The following is a 9,801-nucleotide window of genomic DNA, read 5'->3' on the forward strand; positions in this document are numbered from 1 at the left end:
TATTCAACTTGTGTTACATCAACCCTCCCCAAATGCTCACATAGAGCAAGGGATGAAATGGTTGTGAGGCGTTTATGAGCACAGAAAAGGGCTCACTGACATGGCTGGCTCAACTCTTGCTGTATTTTCTGAAGCTATTGCCAGTGGTTTAAAAAGAAATCAGGAGTATTCAGCTGCCAGGGATATTCCACATTTTCCACCTGTCTGTGCTTACCAGTGGGTACAGCTCCTGGCCTCAGTGGCTGATTTCTTGTGAATTTGTGTATTTTGGAGAGAAGCAATGCTTTTTGCCTAATCCAAATGCCATTTAATTCCCCCCTCCCAAGGCCCATCAAGTGTTAGGAGCCTGTAAGTGTATTCCAACACTGATAATTAACTGCCTGAAACTTGACATAGCCTTAAATTTTAGAAGAGGTTTTATAACATTTGTAAACAACAGTTAGTAGGAAAAAAGGTAAAATTGTATGTGTCATTCTGTTTTCTACTATACACAATTTGCAGTTCAAAGTGAATATATTTAAATGAACTCCCCTGCAGCTACTGTTTACAGTAGCCTTCCAAGAATGATGAAAGCTTTAAAATAATGTAGAATATTACATGACTTGTTTTTCAAAACACATGCACTGAATGTTTCAGAGTGAGAAGTGTGTTTCAGGTTAGATGGACTGCAGACAGCTGCTGTGTTTACTGAGTGTTACAGAAGGAATGGAAAATAAATGTAGGGAGAAGACTAAGAAAATGAAGGATTAATTTTTCTCATTCATAAGGAGTGCCTTATGTCTGAACAGCAGTAACATAAAGGTGGATTAGATTATTTCATACATCACCTTGATAGCTAAGGAATTCTCTCTTCCTCAAAAAAACCCCAAAAACCAAAACCAAACCAAAAATCCCCCCCAAAAAACCAAACAAACAAACTTAAAAAGGATCTCTGTTGTCTAAGTGTATTTTCTGGGAAGGGGCTGTGCTGCTGCTGCCTGTATTGTCTTCCCCAACTTCTACTTGAATTGTTACCTATGACCAGCATTTCTTGTCTATGCTCCTTTATCAAGGAAAGCCTTAGGTGTCAATGTAATGAGGTTATTATAGAGTTTAGGATGCACATGGACATTTATTTCTCCATCAGATTATACATATACATATACTCAAGCCTTTTTAGCCAAGAATCCCTTCTCTTGATGCATTTGTAATGAATTAACTGCTGCTTTTGTGTGTGCATCTTGACAAGGTGCAAGATAAGCAGTGAGAAAACTGACCTGGCTTCATGCTGATCACTCATTAGCCTCCTATCTATCCACTTCGTTTCGGATGGGTTTTGCATTTTAAACTAAGCCTTAGATTGTCAAAATTGCACAGCTAACAGTGCAAAAGACTGCTTAAATTTAACATTAAGTATATCTTCACAGACCACTAGAATTACTGCCTTGTAAAAGCCTGGTAGAAGATGCAATCAGAAATGTAATGATATGTATTTATGGGATAATTAGGATAAAATTTTATTTTACGTCCCCTCAGCCTGAGAATGAGTTATTCCCTGAGCAGAAAGCTCTGCACCTCACAACTTCTAATTTCTTTTATTAAAAAGCTGTTATTCAAAACTTGGGGCTAGCTAGTATTCTCTAGATTCAGAACTGAAATTGGGCAGATAACACTTTCCTCCCTCAAAAGTGAAATTACAGAGAAATAAGTCATTCCATCACTGTATTTTGCTTATGATATCTTTATAAATGTGGTGTTTTGCAAAAGCTGAGTAAAAGAATTGTATCTTTAATCTTTGTATCACAGTGAGAGTTAATGAGAGGAAAATAAATGTAGTTTCTTGCAATAGGAAGCAACATTACTAAAATTTCCTTCCCTTAATTGGGGGGAAAGAAGACTGATGAATATGCAGAAAATATCCATTTATCATAACATACACATTACAGTAGCTGGAAACAACATTCCTCTGTAATATTCTTCTAAAAATTCAGTTAAGGTTTAGAAATATGCTTCTCAGCAAGGCAAAATAGCCTCTGTGGAACTCTATTCTCCAATGCCTTGGTTGTTTCCTTATTCCCTAAAGTCAGGAAATTGAAGGGAAGAAAAAAGAAAAAGAAAATGGAAGCTTTGGGGCACATGGCTGTTAATCTATACAGCTGAGAGGTGACACGCGGGTGAGGAAATGGAGTTTTCCATCTATGAATTATTCTGCTTCTGTTCCTTGAAGATTGATATTTAAAACCAAACCTCCCCATGTTGTTTATTATGTGAAACTGTACTTCATGACTGAATTTATGTATCTTTTGTAACTATGCTTCTGAATGTGAGGGAGCTGTAGGCTCTGGTTTCACAGCCTGGTCTCTGTTGGGGTGTCTGCAGCATTCAGCTTTGCCTCCTAATGTCCCTCCAGCCTTCTAAGAGTCAATTTATGTCTTTCTAGGCTAAAAACTGCAGCATGGCAATAATTGAGAAAGGTTCTGCAAAAACATATCATAAAGATACTAAAGAAGGTAATAATGTGCTCCCTCAGATATTCTCTCTTGGGCTATAGATTTTATGTTACCATAAGAGAAGAAGGTAAGCCATCGTCCCTTGTCCAAGAAACTTAAAAAAAAACTATCAGAACTTGCCCAAGGAAAAAGCATGAATTGGTTGGCTCCTTCAGTACAGTCACCTTTGAAAATAAGCCTAGATTTTAAAATAAAATAAAGTAGTGGCAACTACTTTAAAAAGTAGTATTGTTTATTATAATATTTCTATATTATTAAATACATTCCTTATATTCAGACCTTAATGAACTGTGTCAGTAATGTTAATATGATACATGTTTATGCATTTAGGTCTGGATGTACTTTCTGAAAATTAAGCAAATGATAGAAGGGCGTGTGCACTATTCTGAGGCTGCATGTCTCTCTTCAACTGCTTCTTTTTTATAAGAAAGCAAACATTGGAAAACATTTTTCTGTTATACAGTATGTGGTAGCCATGATTTAAGAAACATATTCCATCATTTTCAACTGTTCTACTGACATGCATAAGTAGTGGGGAAAACAGATCCTTGGGAGTTAAAAAATGAGTCATGCAAGATAGATTTGTGTTTAATCTCAGTGAAATGTCTTCCTTCCAAAGCAGAAGTTTCAGCCAAGCAAACTTGCATACAAGAAGTCTGTTTCATTTTGTAATAATTGTCAATTTGTGTAATATGATAAAGCTTTAAGCTGAACAATTACACTTGTCCTGGGAGAAATGTCAGCAGGGGCAGAAAGCAGGAGAGCCTGTGTGAAGCCACAGTGCTGCTTTTTCCTGGGAAATCTGGGCTGGAGGATGACGTAAGAAAAAGATGGGCTACAACCTGTGATGGTCATGGGCTCTCCCTGCTGCTCCTGTCTGTGCAATTGCTCAGCCTGAAGATTGTCTCTGCACTTCATGCACTCCTACCACCCTTTGCTGTGCCCCCTTTGTGGAGGAAAATGTGCAGAAGCAGGAGAAAAATGGCAATATTTCTCTGTACTCATCAGTGTGCCCATGAAGGATAGATCTTCTGGGCTTGATGCAGTTCTCCAGAAGACAACTACAGAAATTGTCAGCAGTATGAACATCCAAACCTGCTTCCAATGCCTTGGGAAGGTATCATGATGTGTGTTTAACTTTGCTGCCAGAGTAATCACCCCCTTGTTAGACTAAACTACATCCCAGAATGATCAGTAAAGAAGTTTGATCCTCTGCTAATGTTTTATACGCTGAATGAGGCATGCTGTCAAAAAGTGTTTCATGCCTCATATACTACTAAGTGCACTTCCAAGTCTTTTAAAGGATTGTCTTTCTCATTCATCCAACAGAATGACCCTGAGAATTGATTTCATTATCTAGGCAAGTTAGTACTGTGCCTTGCTCTGGATTAACTGCAACTCTGGAACTGGTAATGTGTTCTTAATTTGAAAAAGTGTTTTCACCTCGTGGTTTCTGAAGCCAATCAAATGAAAACCAGAAATAACCAGTGGGGAAATGTAGGAATTCCTGCTTACATTAGTATTTTAGAAGTACACTGAGATGGACAGCAATGACTGTAAAGATACTCATTTGGATTCATGTAAGCATCTAGTCCTTAACAAGTGTAAGCCAATATAGTGCATAAAAGACAGTCAATGTCAGTGTCAGAAAAGTATTTTAAAGGATTTTATCAAATGAGAAGGAAAAAGAGTCCATACAGTTCCATCTATGTTTTGATTGACAGCACCTGTAAGAAATTTATATTAAAATATAATTTAAATTTCTCTTTAACGTATCATATGATCTTTAGAAATTCAATATTTTTATTGATCTTCATCCATTTAGTGAAGCTTGAGTACTGAGCTATTTTTTGTTCATTGGAAGCAGGTTGTTTCCAGCATTGTCTTTCTCTGTGAGTGTTCAGTTCCATCCATACCAAAGCTGTGTTATCTTCGTTCTTCTGGGTTTCTTTTGCCGCTTCACACTTGACATCAAAACAACAAGGTGAGCAGAAAGTGTTGTAATTTGTCTGCAATGTCCTTATATGTGTTATGTGTGTGTTACTGAACAGCTGGACATAATGGCTTTCTTGAAGTCAGATTGTGTTGAAATCTAGGATAATATCACTAATTAATTGCTTTGTAGTCATAAGTTAAGGGAATTTTGAGTTCTCCCTGCAGTTCTATATTGGATCCCAAAGAAAGTTTTGCATGCTGAATGGGATCTGGTATAATCTTTTATAAAATATTGCCCAAGAGCTTTGAGGCCAACACAACCTGTTGGGATAAACTCTTTAGATCCAGGATAAGTTAGATTGAGGTATGCTGTACATTAAGGTTAAACAAAACCAAATTGATAAAAGATCAAATTAGGAATTCTTTTACACAGAGACTCCCAGGCAGAGACTTGCATGTCCTGGTGTCCATTTTCTTACACTGTGACTATCACCCAAAGGAGCAGAAGGCAAGCTAACTGGAAACAATGTCATTGGGAAAGCCCTGGCCATTGCTGACCTAAGGCATGCAACCAGAAACCTAAACAGATCAATTACAAGGGGGTTAGTGGTCATTTTTTAACCACTAATAGCTCTGTTACTGTAACTGGAGGAGGAATAACCACAGTGAATATTAAGGGAAAGAAGATGAGAGTTGCTTGTCCTGACCTTTCAGCACACTTTGTGCTTTCTAATTTTTGAAGTTTCAGTTAGAGAGGTAAATATGCCACAATTTCTTGTCATTATATCACCAGGCTACAGAATTTCTTTTTAATTGAAAGCCTAGAGAATTTGAAAGGAAAGAATCATCTTGATCATTCTTGAACTTCCCTACCTGTTTTATTTTTGCCATCAGCATGCCTGTGGAAAACCAGGTCTTCAGCCTTTCAAGGGCAAAGATAAATTTGTATTTCTTCTGCAAAGGGCCTTCACTGGAAATCTGTCCTGTAGAGAATACGGATTGTAATGAAAGAAAGATCTTTTTGTCTTTATTGTCCATAGCTCAAGACGGTAATTTTATGTCTAATAAAGTACAAGTCAAAATATGTTCATCATATTGCCTCCCGCATGTATAAAATTATTATTTCTGAGAGTTCTGCATCCTGAACAAAACTGCTGAAATGGGATGAGACTGACTTTTGGCAACTATTTGAAGATGTCAAAGATTCATAGGTTTGGGATTTGAGTTAGTTCTTTGTAAAATAAAATTTGATTTTATATTAGGGAGTGAGGGGAATATTTAATTAAAAAGGTGTTTCCAGGCTTCAGGCTGAATGGACAAGTATCATCCTTTAAATATTCTATAGATAATGAATCCACTTGTGTCTGATGCTTAACAAAAATGAACACATTTTTCTGTCTCGTGTGATTCTGTGTTCTTGCTACAAACTTCTGTTACGTCCCATTTTGGAAATTATTTCAGTGTAACCTTATAAATTGACTTTTTGAATTGTGAAGTATAAAGATTACTGATGAGAGCCCTCTATCTATCTATGGTGCTTGTCCTTTTCTAATCTGGATATAGCTCAATCTATGCTTTTACAGATTCCTGTTTTAAACCTTCACTGATGTTAAGGGGAGTCCTAGATTCAAAACTTTGCTTGGATGTCTAAAAATGGCACCAAGACTCTTGCATGTACCTAATGAATTCATTTGAAACGCTGCACAGCACATTGTCTGTAACCTCTCACTGCCAGTGCCTGCTAAACCTTTTCAAGTTTCATGGTAATTGCTTCTTGTTTTCTACAGCAATTTATAAACTGATGCATTGATGAAAGGAAGTGGGAAGCAAAGACCCTATTTTGTGACTCCAGCAAAGGGACAGCACTCTTAGTTCTCCATCTAATGTGATACATCTTTAATATTCTAGTTAAATTATGATCAGGTTGAAAGAGGAGTTCAGCTCTTCAGTGTTAGCAGGGTCATCCCTGTGTGCTCCAGACAGAGAAGTGCATTTCAATAATGTGTGAAAAAAGGGGAAAAGGAAAACATTGGCTTTTGTTTCAGAGGCTGTGTAAAATATATATTATGATTAAATATGTAAATGTCTTTTCATTACTTGAGTTTTCCTAGTTGTCTCCTTAATTTTGTCTTCTGTAAAGTTTTGTTATTCATATAAACCAGATTTCTACAATCTGAATGTCATGCAAATATTATCTCACATACATTCAAAACAATTATGTTTTAAGAAGTATTATTCTATTTTTCTTTATTAAAATAAAAATATTAAAACAGATTATGACTTCCTGAAGTCATGATCTGTGACAGATGATGAAACAGAACCAAATTTCCAAGAGTGTGATCACAATTCCTGCTCCGTCACTGTGTTTAAAAAGGCTCAGATGTTGCTTATTTAGAAAATTATCTTTACTTTATAATCAAATATAGGGTTTAGAAAAATCTCTCCTACAGTAAGAGATTAATCTTTCTAAAGTATGATCATGATAAGCAGCAAAGCAACTTTTAAGTTTATTAGTTATGGCAAAAGCTTTTCCAAGTGGGAAGGAAGATTTCCCTTTCTTTGTGAAGTGTTCAAAAATGGAAGGTAGCTCCCTGGTGTGACATATTTTAAGAAAACTATTTCATATCAATAGATTATAGCACTTTTAAAAAGTTCATTTATATTATCTGAGCTGGAATTGTTAAGAAATTATAGAGGGAGGGATCTATCTGGTCCTGCTCATTGGACTCAGTCATATGGAACTTTTCAGGATATTTACTAAGCATATTTGGAGAGCCAGTCCACAGGGGCAGGGTAAGTTTCCCCATTGCTTGACTGGAAAACTGCTATTAGAAAATTAGTTTTGTGAGCTTAGTAATACTGGCTTGTGACTCTGACCTTCATTTCATTTGATGTGAAAGATGTAAATACTGGAGAAATACTAGAAAAGAATAAAAGAAAGAAAAAGAAACACAGACAGAAACCCCCCGACAACTCAGAGCAACTTAGATGGGTTTTACCTACCTAAGTAAGAAGAGGGGAAATGTGAGGAGTTAAATACTGAAACAGGGCTGCCCAGGTGGAAGGTGGAAATGCTGCAGGTGTTGGGAATTTGAATGGACAACGTCATGAGCAGCCAGACAGAGCTTTGCACTTGGCTTTGCTTCTATCTCAGGGTTAGGCTGGGTGACTTCCAGAGGTGGCTTTCAAGGGTACCACAACTCTATGAAAGCCGGCACCAGTACTGCTGAAAATCTCACCTGCAGTTTGATTTTTGGAGTTCAGTAGTACCAAGTGAAGAGACTGCAGTCACCCACAGCTGCTCACAGTCACTCAGCAGCATGCAGAGCTGGGGTGTGAGATGAGAAGTGGAGCCACGAGCTGTGTGTGCAACAACTGGGTTATCAACCAGTGCATCAATGCTCTAAAGATTGTCTGCAATGAAGTGTCAGTGCAATTATCTGTTTGTGACCCACCTGAGCACTCTGCAAGAAGATCTACATTAAATACTCCTCATTAACTAGAATGCATATCATGATCCAATTCACATTTTCTTAGAGAGTAAGGATTGAAAGTGGCTTGTCTTGCAATTGAATGCAGCAGCCATTCAATAGAGGTAGAAGTTCATTAGTACTTTGCTAATTGGCATCAGTAAGTTTAAGAAAAGAGACTAGAAAGTAATGTATCTGAACTAGTTTCCTGACCTCATTCCTGTTGCTAGAAAATGTTAGACTCTGAAAATGCTGGCACCAAGTGAATGGTGTATAACTACTAGCTGTAATTGCCAGAGGAGAAATGAGAGAGGTAGTGAACTTTGAAAGTCTTTAGCCTCAACCTAAAAAAGAGTCAAATCCTGTTGCCATGAAAGGCAATCTGATGAGTCTCTGTACTGCCATTAAGGAAAAGGAATTGATCAAATGTTTTAAACAAGGTTTCTTAGGGGTTTGTTGCACCACGGGCAATCACAGCTAACACCTCTTCCTATCCAGTCTTGAAGGCTGTCTATATTCGTAAAGACATTTATTTTTCAAAGGCAGCCGTCAAATAGTTAAGCTGGTTAGTCTTTCTAGTGATGTGTGTGTTTAAAAAAGTTTGAATTTATTAGCTGTCCAGTAAATTGGAAAGAAAAATAACAGTGAAAAATCATGCTTCCTTTGGTGGTCCCTGAAAGCCCTTGGAGCTGGGCTGGCCAAGCTGTTGGACTGTGGATGTCAGGCAGCTGCTGCCTGAAGTGCAGCACAGTCCTGTCTGTCTTCTGGTCAGGGATGGAAGTGGGATCTGCCATCACACAGTGTGTGCTGCCAGGCAGACATTCCTCACTCTGCAGCCCAGTTAGCTCTCCTTAGTCTCATTTAAAGTGGATTCTTGGCCCCTCCTCTTCCATCTAAAGAGGATTTGTTTGCTATACAGAACAACATAGGCTTGCAAGAGTCTCTGGAGGTCATCAAGTCCAGCCCCTGTTTAAAGCGGAGCAGGGCTAGCTTTAAAATGAGATCTGATTCTTCATGGTCTTGTTTAGTGGAGACTGAAAGTCTCCAAAAGCTCTTCTGAGCCTGATGGAGGCACATGGAAAAGAGCAATGCCCTACACAGAGAGGGCATTACCATAAACTGCCTCTGCCAAAAGTCTCATCCAATCAAGTACTCACTTCTGAAATACCTGGAAGAGAGAACTGCTGGGAACGAGCTGTGGTGCACTCTAGTGGCTCCAAAGTGGGAGGAGATGAGCACAGTGCTGTGCAGCCAAGCTGCTGGGGCTGCCTCTGGGGTCTGTAGGTAATGAAGATGAAAAAGAACTGAGTTGTATTCGAGGGCTCCGTGTGTGTGAATGCAAAGTTTAACAATCTAGACACCCAATGAAAGGCAACTTGGAATTCAGCATTATCCCTCAAGGAAAGGGACACAGGTCATAGATGGCCATAGAAAACATTGAAAATAAAAACTGCAAAGGCCAGGAGCACTGGTGTAGCCGTGCTGCGGAGGCAGAAGTGCCAGTAGTGGTTCTGGCTCTCTGGCTGTGCCTGAGTGGGGCACAGAGAGCTCAGGGAGTGAGTGAGAGCCACCTGAGGTGGAGCTGAAGCAGCAGCACCGGTTTCAGGAAAACTCTCTGGAAAGTTGTGCTGAAATATATACCATGAAGATAATCAATAATTTCTTCCCCAGCTGCTTTAGGCTATTGACACGGTGAATGCTGGACTGTGAACTCCTGTCTCTGTTGTATTTCTTTCCACATGGGGTAGTTCTGATTCAAAGAATTTAGATCTGTAAGAGCAGCTCACTTTGCATTTTTGCAGACTCTTCTGGGTGAATACTGGCCATATTAGTCAGCAAGTTATCTAGAAATAATACCACATATCAAACTCTTCTGTTATAAAGTTATTTTTACAAATTCCTCCCAC

General features: G+C 38.4%; 1 long non-coding RNA gene across 1 annotated transcript; it reads right to left on the reverse strand.

Moving 5' to 3' along the window:
- Positions 1 to 4,328: 4,328 nt before the first annotated feature.
- Positions 4,329 to 7,412, reverse strand: LOC148182924 (uncharacterized). Its single transcript, XR_015774075.1, has 3 exons — positions 7,302 to 7,412; positions 5,298 to 5,407; positions 4,329 to 4,453 (listed from the first exon to the last, which is right to left on the reverse strand). It is a non-coding gene; the product is annotated as an uncharacterized LOC148182924 (long non-coding RNA).
- Positions 7,413 to 9,801: the final 2,389 nt, after the last annotated feature.

This window comes from Pseudopodoces humilis, chromosome 18 (assembly GCF_049639895.1).
Source record: "Pseudopodoces humilis isolate 2021_Gansu_Grassland_sample_001 chromosome 18, ASM4963989v1, whole genome shotgun sequence".
Classification (NCBI taxonomy): Eukaryota; Metazoa; Chordata; class Aves; order Passeriformes; family Paridae; genus Pseudopodoces; species Pseudopodoces humilis.